At 39.8% G+C, this 14,673-nt stretch overlaps 2 pseudogenes; both read left to right on the top strand.

Annotated features, from left to right (window-relative positions):
• Positions 1-7,177: 7,177 nt before the first annotated feature.
• Positions 7,178-9,655, top strand: LOC100337812 (14-3-3 protein gamma-like; annotated as a pseudogene).
• Positions 9,656-12,504: 2,849 nt separating this feature from the next.
• LOC100338065 (small ribosomal subunit protein uS5 pseudogene) lies at positions 12,505-13,502 on the top strand (annotated as a pseudogene).
• Positions 13,503-14,673: the final 1,171 nt, after the last annotated feature.

Genomic DNA, 14,673 nt, shown 5'->3' with positions numbered 1-14,673 from the left:
CCTTGTCTAAACAAGATAAGAGTCGGTGAACTCAAAAGGCTTCCATAGCCTTGGAAACTCATGACTGGTGCATAGAGAGATTACTGATGCCATAAACAGGAGTGTCAATTTGTAAAGTCAACAACAGGAGTCACTGTGCACTTACTCCTCATGTAGGATCTCTGTCCTTAATGTGCTGTACGTTGAGACTTAATGCTATAATGAGTACTCAAACAGTATATCTCGCTTTGTGTTTCTATGGGGGTGCAAACTGTTGAAATCTTTACTTAATGTATACTAAACTGATCTTCTGTAAAAAAAAAAAAAGAAGAAATTATCAATTCCCAACTTGACTCTCACTGGGATTAAACATGACAATAAGTCTGATCTGATTTCATCATCATTTAAAAAAAATCATCTATTATTTTTCACTTTATGTTTGTGTGGGAGCAAACTGCTGAAATCTTTACTTAATGTACGCTAAACTGATCTTCTGTATATAAAGAGAATCAAAAATGAATCCTCATGTGAATGGAAGGGGAGAGGGAGTGGGAAAGGGGAGGGATGCGGGTGGGAGAGACGATATGGGGGGGGAGCCATTGTAATCCATAAGCCGTACTTTGGAAATTTATATTCATTAAATAAAAGTTAAAAAAAAACTAAAAAAAATTATATACATTCTTAAAATATTTTTCTTTGAGGCAAAGATATTCATATCATAATATGTAGGATTTATGACAAGGATCATAAAGTGAAGAAAGAAGGGTATATAATTATATAGGCAGTATAATGCAGTGAATATACTTCTTAAAACCATGTAACAATATGAAATCACACTTCTGTATAATATAACTTCCACACATGAGAGAAAACATGTGAAATTTGTCTTTCTGTGTATGGCTTATTTCATTTAGCATAAGATTGTCATCACTTAAATGAGCTTTAAAGAAATTGAAGTTATTTCCCATCCATGTGCATATTTGTGCTGGAAGCTAGCTGCACACTCAGTTCTGGTCCCTCTACCATTGTTCTGCAGGAATCTAGATGGCAGTCTGTTTTTTCAATCACTATTTTCTTCTGGCAACCCCCAAAGAACATTCAGATATTTGTCTGTGTTGTTGCGGAGTCCTTTCCTCAAATCAAAATAGTGAATATCTCTACCCACTTGCTTAGCTTTGTCAAAATAATTGACAAGTTTTTGGAAATAGCTTGACCTTATGCCTTAGTGATTGGCCACATAGAAATTAACTTCACTCCCTGTTTCTCCAAATTAGGAGGTTTAAAAATCAGTATAGTTTATATATCACTGCAGTTTTTATAACTTAAGTTCTGCTTTCATTTTTAAAAATATACTGTATTCAAAAATCTCACACTGCTCCATGAACCTTCCAGCATGCATCTGCAGAGAGTGGTGACATGCTGTTTTGATTATATCTCAGCTCATCCATTTAAGAAAACTGAAAAGTTGTTTCAGCAGATTTCCTGCAGGTGTGTCTGATTACCTGGGCCACATTGTTTCAGTAAGATAAATGCAAGACTTAGATCTTAATGAAATAGGGGCTGGAGGGGAAAAGTTTTGGGACAGGTTGTCTGAAGAAGCAAAGAATTCCTCATCACTAGAAATGTTTAATCATAGACTTGGTAACTGCTTGTCAGAGATACTGTGGAGAGGGTGGTGATGTAGAATTAGATGTGTTGTATGGATTCATCCAATTTTCTGAGTCTAAATTATTTGAAAAGGTTGACATATTTAGCTTTGGGAAGTACAGGATTTTTAAGAACATGTGCATGAGCTGCCATCCACAAAAGATTGGTACCTGAAATTCCAAGTTAATACTGGTAAAGTCTAGGTTTAGCATGGTAACAACTTCAGAAAATCTTGTGTTGAATTTGTTCTTCAGCTTAAAAATTTTAATTATTCTTCAGTCTTGTTCTTTCTTTTCGTGGAATTATGCATTTGCAGAAAGGCTTTTAAAGTTCAAAGATTGGGAAATCTAGATAATATCAGATATGAAATTCTTTGACAAATTTCCCAGGACTCTTAACTAATGTTGGAGTGAAAGACCCAATGCAATCCTACCCTGAAAAGCACACCTTGAATTTTGTGGTCTTAGAGGCTCTACCATAGATTAAGTATGCCTGTAAGGAAAAATGCATCCTCTCTAGTTTCTCTCTTTTTAGTGATTGCTACAACATGCCAGGTGGTCCTCAAGTTATTCTCAAAGTACTGAATCTCTTTGTACAATAAATACCCTCCCCTGCTCCCAAATAACTGTGAATTGTGATCACACTGAAGATCATCTCCAAATGAAAACACATAAATATAAAGGTATCCAAATAGAAAAAAACCAAAGCAAAGAAAATCAATGGCTCTTCATCAAAAAATACTATAAACAAGATGAAAAGGAAAATTAGAGATTGAGGGAAAGTAATTACAATAAACATTTGGCTTTTATAATCATTGAGGAAAATACTTAACATCAATATAAAAGGGTGAAAGTATATAAAAATACCACTTTTTTGACAGCAGTTATTGATCATGTAGCAGGTGCACAGGGTCATGAGATAAACATCTCATTTTCAAGGAGCTTAACTCACAGCAAATGAACTATAAGTGGTCTATTAACATGCAAAATACATAGTTTCACTTAGAAATCAAAGAAATGCACAAAGCAAGAAATAACCTTGGTATTTCAGGTTGGCAAAATGAAAAATAAAAATCCTGAGTATTATTAAGGAAATGGAAAACAGGTGCTGCTATTTATTGCAGGTAATTGGTTTCATGGTGGCAACTTTTCTGGCCAATGTCTTGGTAGCATGTATTAAGGATTTTAAAAAATGGTGCATTTGATCTATTTATCTCTGTCCTACAAATCTGTTCCAAAAAGTAGTAAAAAACTCAAGAAAATATATACAGAAATGTCTACTGAAATACTAGTCATACCAAAAAACCAATGAGCAATATAAATTCTATTTAACAAATAGAATGTGATCCAAATTGTGTTCAATTTTGAAAACATTGCAATGTCCACTTTTATTTTGTCTTTGTATTTATAAGTTTTCTGTTTTAATTAATTTGTAATGAAACATTATTATAATAAATATTAGCATTGATTAACTAAATGTTGAATTAGGACTTTTATTTTCTTCTAAAAAATTGCTTATTTTCCAAATTCTCTTTAGAGAACATTTTTACACCTTTTTTATGTATTTTTTTTTGACAGGCAGAGTGGACAGTGAGAGAGAGAGAGAGACAGAAAGGTCTTCCTTTTCTGTTGGTTCATCCCCCAGTAACAGCTGCGGCCAGCGGGCTGTGGCTGGTGCACTGCGCTGATCCGAAGCCAGGAGCCAGGTGCTTCTCCTGATCTCCCATGCGGGTGCAGGGCCCAAGCACTTGGGCCATCCTCCACTGCACTCTCAGGCCACAGCAGAGAGCTGGACTGGAAGAGGAGCAACAGGGTCAGAATCTGGCGCCCCGATCGGTACTAGAACCCAGGGTGCCAGCGCTGCAGGCGGAGGGTTAGCCTATTGAGCTGTGGCGCCGGCCAATACCTTTTTATCAATCCAAAGGAAAAACTAAAGGAAGAAACCACCACATCTTGATTACATGGACTATATTTAAATTCTTTTTCAAATGCCCATCAAATTATAATAATCGTAGAGAAGACAACTGGTAGTATTAGCTGTCTTCAGAATCTGTAGTTATTTAGCTTAGTACCATTTATGGGATTTTGATTCACTGAAATACAAGACAGAACTGAGTATTTTCCACTGGATATCTAATCTAATTATACAATTTTTCAAAAGATTATTCTTTGAACTTTCAATTGTTCTTGAAATGTCCTAGGCATGTTTGAAGTTTGGAGGTTGGTTTACAGGGATGCAGCCTTTAAGTTCAGCACTTGTAAAATTTATTTAACATCTTTACCATAGATATACTTTAGGGTATTTGAAACCACAATAAATCTTTTTAATCTCATTTATTTATATTTTTCTACATCAAATGATAAGGGATAAAAATCAGTTGCCTTTTGGAAAACCTTAGCTAAGTCCCAAATAAAGGAAAAAATACCTGTGAGGATTTTAATACACAAGTTATAAACCTTAGTTTTATTACCATATTCACAATAAAGTGAAAAAGATGAAGTTCAAAGAAATTTGCAAGATGCCTGAACGATAAAAGTCTTTTGATAGTTTATATGGGAAATCTATTAACATCAAAAACTTATTTTTTTCAGTTTATACTGTATACATATATTCAAATATTGCACTGTATCCTGTAATAGGTATAAGTATTACATATTAAACAAAGATTGTAAAAAGGAAAAAGAGCAAAAAAGCCCATGGTAAAATGGAATCTAAGTTTATTTTGAAGTAATTTTTTTTTGTAAAATGCATTATTGTGAACTTTTTGAAGACTCCTTATATGGGCCTCAAAGTGCTTTGTAACAAACTAAATTTATCTTTTAATTTTACTTATCATAAACTCTTTGAAGCACCCTAGTCAGACCTCTTCACATTCATCATTCTCAGACATAGAGACACACTCCAATATTCCTTGGAGTATTATTTCTCTTTCTTTCACAGTACTTCATTCATTTTTTCATTCCATCTATTAAGTGTTTTCTGAATGCTTGTTATGTCATGGATCATTAGGCACCACAGATACCAAGATGAGGCAAATACACTATCGGTTTGAGGAGATTACAATGAAATGGGGAGGTAAATATATAAATGATATGATTGCTTATGCTGTAATAGGGAAGTCACAAAATGGTATGTAAATATTAACAAGAGGATGGCTAACTTGGCTTCTTGGGGCTGGCAGGAATGGAAGGAAATAGCATTTAGACTGGGTCTAATGAGTAGAAATTTGTTGGGTGCTGGGGTAAAGGAATGTCCCATAAAACACTATGGATTTGTGAATGTATACTCCATGAGTAGGTCAGACCAAATTGTAGGGCTAATAGAAGGGAGTGGTCACCAGGGTCCAATTGTGAAGTATATATATATATATATATATAGAGAGAGAGAGAGAGAGAGAGAGAGTATATATATATATATATAGAGAGAGAGAGAGAGAGAGAGAGAGGGACAGGAGAGAGAGAATGAATGAAAAGAGAGAGAGAGAGAAGGATCTTCCATTGTTCACTCCCCAAATAGCAGCCAGGAGTCTGGGCAGGACAAAGCTAGAAGCCAGGAACACCTCCTGGTCTCCCACATGAGTGGCAGAGGCCCAGCACTTGCTCCATATCTGCTGCCTTTCCAGGTACAGTATCAGGAACCTGGATCAGAAGCAGAGTGCCAGGAGCACAACTGGCACTTCAAAATGGGATGCCAGCATTGTAAGTGGTGGTTAACCCGCCATGCTACAATCCTGCCCCTCCAGTGTGTCTTTTATTTCAAGGCCAAGGGACATATGTTTTAACTTTTATTTAATAAATATAAATTTCCAAAGTACAACGTTTGGATTATAGCGGCTTTCTCCCCCATAACCTCCCTCCCACCCACAACCATGCCATCTCCCACTCCCTCTCTCATCCCATTCTTCATCAAGATTCATTTTCAATTATGTTTACATACAGAATATCAACTTAGTATATACTAAGTAAAGATTTCAACAGTTTGCACCCACACAGAAACACAAAGTATAAAGTGCTGTTTGAGTACTAGTTATACCATTAATTCCCATAGTACAACACATTAAGGACAGAGATCCTACATGGGGAGTAAGTGCACAGTGACTCCCGTTGTTGATTTAACAATTGACACTCTTATTTATGATGTCAGTAATCACCCTAGGCTCTTGTCATGAGCTGCCAAGGCTATGGAAGCCTCTTGAGTTCACAAACTCCAATCTTATTTACACAAGGCCATAGTCAAAGTAGAAGTTCTCTCCTCCTTTCAGAGAAAGGTACCTCCTTCTTTGACGGCCCGTTCTTTCCAAGGGACATCTTGAATAACAAGCAGTTATTCATCTGGTCCAATTTTTCCCAGATTCCTCCATGTCAATATGCAAATAAGGCCCTTTCCATGGAGAAGACGACCCTCCATTCCTAAAGAAGTGCTTTGTCAAAAACTGTTTGTCTCTTCAGTGTGCCTCTTCCAGGATTAGACAATACCCAGAGGACTTGTCTAATATTTGTCTAATATTGTCCAACAATACCCAGAGGACTCTCAGGAGACCTCATCTGTAATGACCTAGGAAGCCCAAATTCTGTTAATAAGACACAAACATCTCCTTAGGCTGGCAACTGGGTCAAAATGTCAACTGCACTCCAATAGCCACATTTTTTTTTTCTCTTCATTTGCTCTTTCACCTTTTTGGAGACTTTAATTGAGTTTGATTTTTCCTTACTGCTGAGATGACTGTGGTGTTAAAAGTAAGTTAGTCCTTTGCCTGTCTCCCAGGCACCATGATCTCAGCCTTCACTAGTTTCTCACACTTTCTAAGTTAATCATATTCGGTGTGAACTTGAATTTTCAAATCCATCTGTTTTTCCCATCTCTCTAGGCAGTTTATTTATATCGACTCTTTAAAAAAGTTAGGACAACAGATTCCTTATACTGAAAATGTTTTGAATTTGATGTAATAGCCACTTCTTTCAGAGAAAAATCACTACATAAGGGTTTGTGTCATGGTTGCTCTCTAAGCACTGGCGAAACACTGCCTGTGCAGATCAGGCCTGTCTCTGCTGTCCTCTACAACAGGCATCCATTGCAATGTATAATAATAATGGGTTAGCATTTTTAATGCCACGTGGACCCTAAACTCTGTAATGGCTGGAAAATGCTTTCTTCAATTTATATCTGAAACTTACACATACTCCATACGCACTTGTATTTGTTGTGAACCTTATATTATAAACTTACATTATAACAAAAAATTTAGAGTGAAGGAATGAAGAGAGGCGAGAAACTTCACGGCAGTAATTTAAAAGTCCACAATCTTTTCTTAAATCATCAATTTTTATGTTCATGGATGCTATTTTAGCTACCTGTTGCTGCAGACCGAATTGCCTCAAATCTATGGCTTTAAAACAACAATTTAGACAGCTGCCTTGCGCCACCTCCTCTGCGCAGCCATTGCTGCCACCTCAGCCTCTCGCTTCTGGGGGCAGTACCTCCAGGACACGGGTTCCAGCCGCACTGTAGCTGCCCTCCAAGGCGGTGGTCCTCCGGGCTGAACCAACAGGAGATGGTGGACCAGGAGCAACTGGTGTAGAAAGGCCGGCTGGCCAAGCGTAATGACTAAGTGGCCGCGGCCATGAAGAATGTCACAGAACTGCAGGAGCCACTGTGCAACCAAAAACTAAATCTTCTCTCTGTGGCTTACAAGAAGGTTGTTGGGGCATGCTGTGCTTTCTGGAGGGGTATCAGCAGCAATGAGCAGGGGGATCAGCTGGGGATAATGAGAAGATTGAGATGATTTGTGCTTATGGTGAAGATTGAGAAGGAGCCAGAAGCAGCGTGTCAGGATGTGCTGAGCCTACCAGATAAGGACCTGATTAAGAATTGCAGTGCTGGCATCCCATCTGGGAGACCAGGCTGCTCCATTTCCGATCCAGCTCTCTGCTGTGGCCTGGGAAAGCAGAAGAAGATGGCCCAAGTGCTTGGGCCCCTGCACCCATGTGGGATATCTGAAAGAAGCTCCTGGCTCCTGGCTTTGGATAGGCGCAACTCTGGCTGTTGTGGCCAGTTGGGGAGTGAACCATTGGATGGAAGACCTCTCTCTCTCTCTATCTCTGTAACTCTGCTTTATAAATAAATAAATATTAAAAAAAGAAGAAGAATTGCAGTGAGACCTAGTACCAGAGGAAAGTGCTCTACCTGGAGATGAAAGGGCACTATGACGGCCACCTGGCTGGAGAAGCCACTGGAGAGAGGAGGGCAACTGTGATGGAGTCATCTCTGAGGGCCCACAGTGAAGGCCACGAGATGAGCAAAGAGCACTTGCAGCCTGCTCACCCCATTAGATTAGTCCTGGCTCTTCCCCATGTTCTACTACAGTATCCTGATTTCCCTGGTTCAAGTGTGCTACTTGGCCAAGACTGCGTTGATGACGCTATTGAGGAACTCAACACTCTAATCGAGGACTCCTACCAAGACTCTCCTACAAGGACTCATCGTGCAGCTCCTTGGCGACAACCTAACTCTCTGGACAGGCTATCAGCGAGATGATGGTGGTGGAGAAGGCAACAAGTAAGGCCCCCATGTGGACTGGCAGTGCATGCTGATGCTACTATGCAGCCTTTAATTTTTTTCCCCAAGTGCTGGGGTTGGATGGGGGAGGGAAATGGAGGAATGACCTTCCTAGGGAGAAACTTATGACTTGCCTTGTCTTTGATCTCCTCTTTGACGTTTTTGCCGAAATATTACTAGTGGAAAGTCAGCTACCTGTGCTGTATTGGAATAGCAGCTTCATGTGTACACATGGACTGTTAGGTAGATTAACAAGATTAGCAAGTGGAGCTGCCTGTCTTTAATTTTTTCATAGATAATAGGGTTGTAAAATGAAAAGAAAGCATAAGTGGAATGACCCTCATTCAGTAAGCTCTGTGGTTCTAGTAAGGACTTAAATGTTGATACACTCTTGTCTTAAGTTTCTGGTACTTTCCATCCATCTACTTGAGCTGTGTTTTTTCAGGGTGTGCTTTACCTACCAGACATGAGACAATCTGAACTCCAAATACACAGACCCAGAACTTGAGGTGTGTGCATCCCGATGGTTTAGATCTTGCTGGTTTTGGATATCTTGAATTAGTTGACAGAGTTAACACTAAATTGCAGTTCACAGTATTCTTTTGTTATAGCCATATGTAACATCAAGACACTGATTGTGCATTTTCCTTTGCTAGTTATTTTGGCATTACCTCCTTGTTCAGTCTTAACCAGGTTGATTTTGCTGTTTATCTGTCTCCTAGGCCAGAAGACTTGCCTGAAGAGAATCAAAGCTATGTTAGGGTTGGCAGCAGATTTTTGGCAGTGGCTGCAGGATTTTTGTATTTCTTTCCTTAATGTAAATACAACACAAAAATTCTTAATCATTTTAATAGAAACATTGACTGTAACAGAAATAGAGAAAAAGCAGGTCTGGATGTCATTTTTTATGTTGATGTTTTCAGAGAAATCCCTGCTTTTGAAGCTGCTGCAGCTCCTTTCAGGGAGGCACTGCAGGCTCCCTCTGCACTTGTCTTCCTCACTGTACCTGGTATGGCCGGCACGCAGTGGAGCTCAGAAAGCCGTTGGATTAGAAGCTGTGTGGTCATATTAAGAAAGCTGGGTGCAGTGGGTGAAAATTCTGGTTCTAGAAGCTTAACTGGTAGAAAAATCCAAAAGGAGGAGCTCTATTCATAAATATTCTTTCAACTTTTGGGAGCCTTATTGATGTCAATTTTTCCTCCCTGGAAACACTCCTTCCTCAGATAATTGTTGTAGGAAGGGAAACAAAAGTGATTATCACATAATAGATGCAGGAGGCTCCAAGTCTTTTGTGGAAAATGGTATTGAGAGATAAGTTTATTTTGGAGCAAAAGATTTTGAAGTCCATGCATATCGGGTTTTTCAAAAAGTTCACGGAAAATGTGTGCTATGAACACTATGGATTTCAGAAAATTTTTGCACCAAAATAGACAATCCTTTTTTTATTTTTTAAAGATTTTATTTATTTATTTGAAAGGCAGAGTTACAGAGAGGCAGAGGCATGGAGAGAGAGAGAGAGAGAGAGAGAGAGAGAGAGAGAGAGAAAGGTCTTCCATCCACTGGTTCACTCCCCAAATGGCTGCAGCGGCCAGAGCTATGCCCATCCGAAGCCAGGAGCCAGGAGTTTCCTCTGGGTCTCCCACTCGGGTGCAGAGTCCCAAGGTTTTGAGCCATCTTCCACTGCTTTCCCAGGCCATAGCAGAGAGCTGGATTGGAAATGGAATAACTAGGACTTAAAACTGGCACCCATATGGGATGCTGGCACTGCAGGCAGTGGCTTTACCCACTATGCCACAGCGCCAGCCCCGGCTTAATCTTTTAGTTCCAATTTTCCACACACTTTTTGAAATACTTCCTTGTGTCCCTCCAGTTTAACCATTTTTTTTCTTTTTAATGAAAGCATGGGAGTTGGAGGTTTACTTCTCTCTTGTGCAGTCAGTGCACATTTTGGAACTGAAGGAAATCACATTGCTATTTCCAGAAACTCCTTTGCACTAGCTCCAGGTCACTCATTCTCATTTTGGGCAAATTTTTCTGTAAACATGACTTGTTGCCTATGTGTTTGTTTTTAAAACAGTAACTGAAATCCTGAGATAGGTAATGACACCAGGTTGTTTTGTTTCTTTTTTTTTTTTGGCAAGGAAAGGTGTGAGTAATAATGGAGGCAGAACTGACAGATGCTTTTGCTGATTAATCGTGCTCAGTGTTATGAGTTTGTTTAAAAGGATACAGGTGACAGAGAAGCTAGAATAGTGGTGACGGTGCTAGAATAAGTACACTCTGGAACATTGCACACTTTACTCAGCACAACTTCCGTTTGAGGCCCCCACCCAGTTAGAGCAGAGGCTCTGATTACCTGAAGCCAGCTCGGCTACATTGTTCGTTTCACAGATTTTGTGCCATTGTAGGAGCCTGAAGCCCTTGCCCTGGATGGGAAAAGATCTGGAGAGGAGTAGGTGGGACTTTCCCAGATGTATGTTGGTGTCCTGTGATCAGTGTTGTGCTTTCCTGTAGCATTTGAAATGATTGATTGGAATCACAAAACTGATTCTTCTTTAAAGAAAACAACAATGGCATGTTGGATGGTTCCTCTGTGGGTTACTCTGGGTCACCCACATGGCTATGAATCTAAGGTCCAGATGGTCTCATTCATCAGATGGTTTGGCTATTGATGTTGGCTACCATCACTTGTTCCTTGGATTTCCTCCTTGTTGCCTCTCCTACTCTAAAAGGTTATACTGGATTTCTTTAATGGCATTTCACCCAGGGCTCCAAGATGATAAAAATAGAAGAAGCTTCAAGGCTTCTTGAGGACTAGGCGTTGAAATTTACACAATGTCATTTCTGCCACAATGTATGGGTTAAAGAACCTTACGAGGCAGCTTAGATTCAAGATACAGAAAAGTAGACTCTTAGGGAGGGAGTTGCAATATAATGAAGCTGTGTTTGTTCTTTTCAAAATTTTTTATTTATTTTCATTTTATGAAAAAAGGAGGGAGGGAAGAAGAGACAGAAAGAGAGAAAGAGAGAGCAAGAGCGAGAGTGAGAGCGAGCGAGAGAGAAACAGAGAGACTGACAATGAGATCTTCCATTTGCTGGTTCCCTCCTCCCTAATGCCAGCAACAGCCCAGACTGGGTAAAACTAAAGCCAGGAGCCCAAAACTCATTCTGGATCTCCTACAAGGGAGTACTTCAGTCATGTCTGCTGCCTCCCAGGGTTGGTGACAAGTATCCATGTGCTTGGATCATCATCTACTGCCTTTCCTGGAACATTAGGAAGAAGTTGGATCAGAAGCAGAGCATCTGGAACTCAAATTGGCATTCCAGTATGGGATGCTGATGTTGCAAGTGGTGGCTGAACTTTCTACAAAACAGCGCTTACTCCCACATTTATGTTTTTAAGTTCTATGAGATCACCTACTCTTTAGACTCCACATATGAGTGAGATCATGTTGTATTTGTCTTTCTATGCTTGATTTATTCCAATTTAACATAATGATCTCTAGTTCCATCCAAGTTGCAAATGACAGATTCCATCCTTTTTATGACTGAATAATATTCTGTTGTGTATATATACCACATTCTCTTTATCTACTCATCAGTTGATGGACACTTGGGTTGTTTCAATTTCCTGGTTGCTGCAAAGAGTGTAGTGATAAACATGAATGCAGATGTGTTTTATTATGAATTTTATTTCTTTTGGATATGTACCCTGAGCAGTATTACTGGATCATATAGTAGTTATATTTTTAGTTTCTTGAGAAACTTAATACTCTTTTTCCACAATGTCTGTACTAATTTACATTCCCTCCAACAATGAGCAGATTCCTCTTTGTGCACACTTTTGTCTTTTTGATAACACCACTTTTGATAGTGAGGTGATATTTTGGTTTTGATTTGCAGTTCCATGGTGGTTAGTGATGTCAAGCATATTGTATTCTGGAATTAAGAAAACACTCTAGATTATTTTCTGGTTTACCCAAGTGTGTAGAGTTAAAATTCAGAATACATTGCATTTTACCTTCTTGAAATTGAGTGTTAAAAAGTTTGTGGAAAGAAAATTTTACAGGAAACTATTGTTTGGGATGAGCCTCTTGCACTAGCCCCAACAGATTAGATCAGACCAGAATACAGGCTCTCATATTAATACCATAGAATTCACCTAAACTATGAAATGAGCCAATTTTCCTAAACAATAGGAAATTTCAGTCAAAATTAAATTTTCTATATCTGTTTTCTTCAACCCTTTTCTGCCTATAAAGCTAACCTTCTCTGCTCAGCTCACTGGTATTTAGTATTATAAAGGGTAAGGTGTTGCCCAATTTTAGGTACAGATCTCTTAAACTAAATTTGTTGGAATTTTGTCTTTTGATAAGTGAAATGTATTAAGCAATTAAAAAAAATTCTCACTGCTTCTTCGAGAGAACACCAAATGGCAGATGATTCAGGTGCAGCAGAGGGGCCAAGGGGCTCTGGGGGACCTGGAATGGGAGTTTGTGGCGGCTTCCATGGAGGCTTCCACGGCAGCATCGGGGGACAGCAGTCACCGCTGGCCTCTCTGGGAACTCGCAGAGTCAAGGCCAAGGACAAGGAGCGGATCCCTGTCACCAAGCTCGGCAGCCTGGTCAGGAACATGAAAAGTCCCTGGAGGAGATTCACCTCTTCTCCCTGCCCATCAAGGAGTCTGAGATCATCGACTTCTTCCTAGGGGTGGCCTACAAGGTTGAGGTGCTGAAGATCATGCCAGTGCAGAAGCAGGTGCAGGCTGGCCAGCAGACCAAGTTCAAGGTATTTGTTGCCATCGGGGATTACAATGACTACACTGGTCTTGGCGTGAAGTGATCCAAGGAGGTGGCCACCGGCATCCAAGAGGCCATCAACTTGACCAAGCTGTCTACTGTGATCATCCAGAGAGGTTACTGGGGGAACAGATCAGCAAACTGCACACTGTGCCTTGTAAGGTGACAGGACGCTGTGTCTCTGTGCTGGTGCAGCTCATTCCTGCTCCCTGGGGCACTGGCATCATCTCTGCTCCTTTCCCAAGAAGCTTCTGCTGATGGCTGGCATTGATGACTGCTACACCTCCGTCAGAGGCTGCACTGCCAACCCTGGGCAACTTTGCCAAGGGCACCTTTGATGCTATCTCCAAGACCTACAGCAATCTGACCCCGATGTCTGGAAAGAGACTGTGCTCACCAAGTCTCCCTATCAGAGTTTACAGAGCATCTGTGAAGACTCACACCAGAGTATCTGTGCAGAGGACGCAGGCTCCAGCTGTGGCTACAACACAGGTTTTATACAAGAAAAATAAAGTGAATTGAGCCTGTTTAAAAAAATTGTCATTTATCTTTGCCACAGAGCTTTGCATATAGAGTGTTTTGTAAATACAAGTTCAATGATGAATGAATCTAGGAGCACCAGAAATCCAGCTTCTTTTTTGAATGAATCTGAACTAAGAGGACAAATGGGACAATTAGATGCTACCTCTGATAGAGTGAAGGCATAGAAGACTCATAACTGTAGTGCTGCCCCATTCTTAGCAGGAAGAGGATGCTCCACATAGAATGAACTAGACTCTTGTGGTAGATAGATGGCAAATATTGGGTGTTATAACAGAAAATATTTTTTTTAACTTTTATTTAATGAATATAAATTTCCAAAGTACGACTTATGGATTACAATGGCTTCCCCCCCATACCGTCCCTCCCACCCACAACCCTCCCCTTTCCCACTCCCTCTCCCCTTCCATTCACATCAAGATTCATTTTCAATTATCTTAATATACAGAAGATCAGCTTAGTATAAATTAAGTAAGGATTTCAACAGTTTGCTTCCACACAGAAACATAAAGTGAAAAATAATAGATGATTTTTTTAAATGATGATGAAATCAGATCAGACCTATTGTCATGTTTAATCCCAGTGAGAGTCAAGTTGGCAATTGATAATTTCTTTTTTTTTTTACAGAAGATCAGTTTAGTATGCATTAAGTAAAGATTTCAACAGTTTGCACCCCCATAGAAACACAAAGTGAAATATATTGTTTGAGTACTCATTATAGCATTAAATCTCAATGCATAGCACATTAAGGACAGAGATCCTACATGAGGAGTAAGTGCACAGTGACTCCTGTTGTTGACTTTACCAATTGACACTCCTGTCTATGGCATCAGTAATCTCCCTATGCTCCAGTCATGAGTTTCCAAGGCTATGGAAGCCCTCTGAGTTCTCCGACTCTTATCTTGTTTAGACAAAGTCATAGTCAAAGTGGAGGTTCTCTCCTCCCTTCAGAGAAAGGTACCTCCTTCTTTGATGACCTGTTCTTTCCACTGGGATCTCATTCACAGAGATCTTTTGCCAGAGTGTCTTGGCTTTCCATGCCTGAAATACTCTCATGGGTTTTTCAGCCAGATCCGAATGCCTTTAGGGCTGATTCTGAGGCCAGAGTGCTGTTTAGGACATCTGCCATTCTATGAGTCTGCTGAGTATCTCA

The sequence above is a fragment of the Oryctolagus cuniculus genome, chromosome 5 (assembly GCF_964237555.1).
Source record: "Oryctolagus cuniculus chromosome 5, mOryCun1.1, whole genome shotgun sequence".
Classification (NCBI taxonomy): Eukaryota; Metazoa; Chordata; class Mammalia; order Lagomorpha; family Leporidae; genus Oryctolagus; species Oryctolagus cuniculus.
Note: the sequence above shows the minus strand (reverse complement) of the source record. Positions and strands in the feature narration are given on the sequence as shown.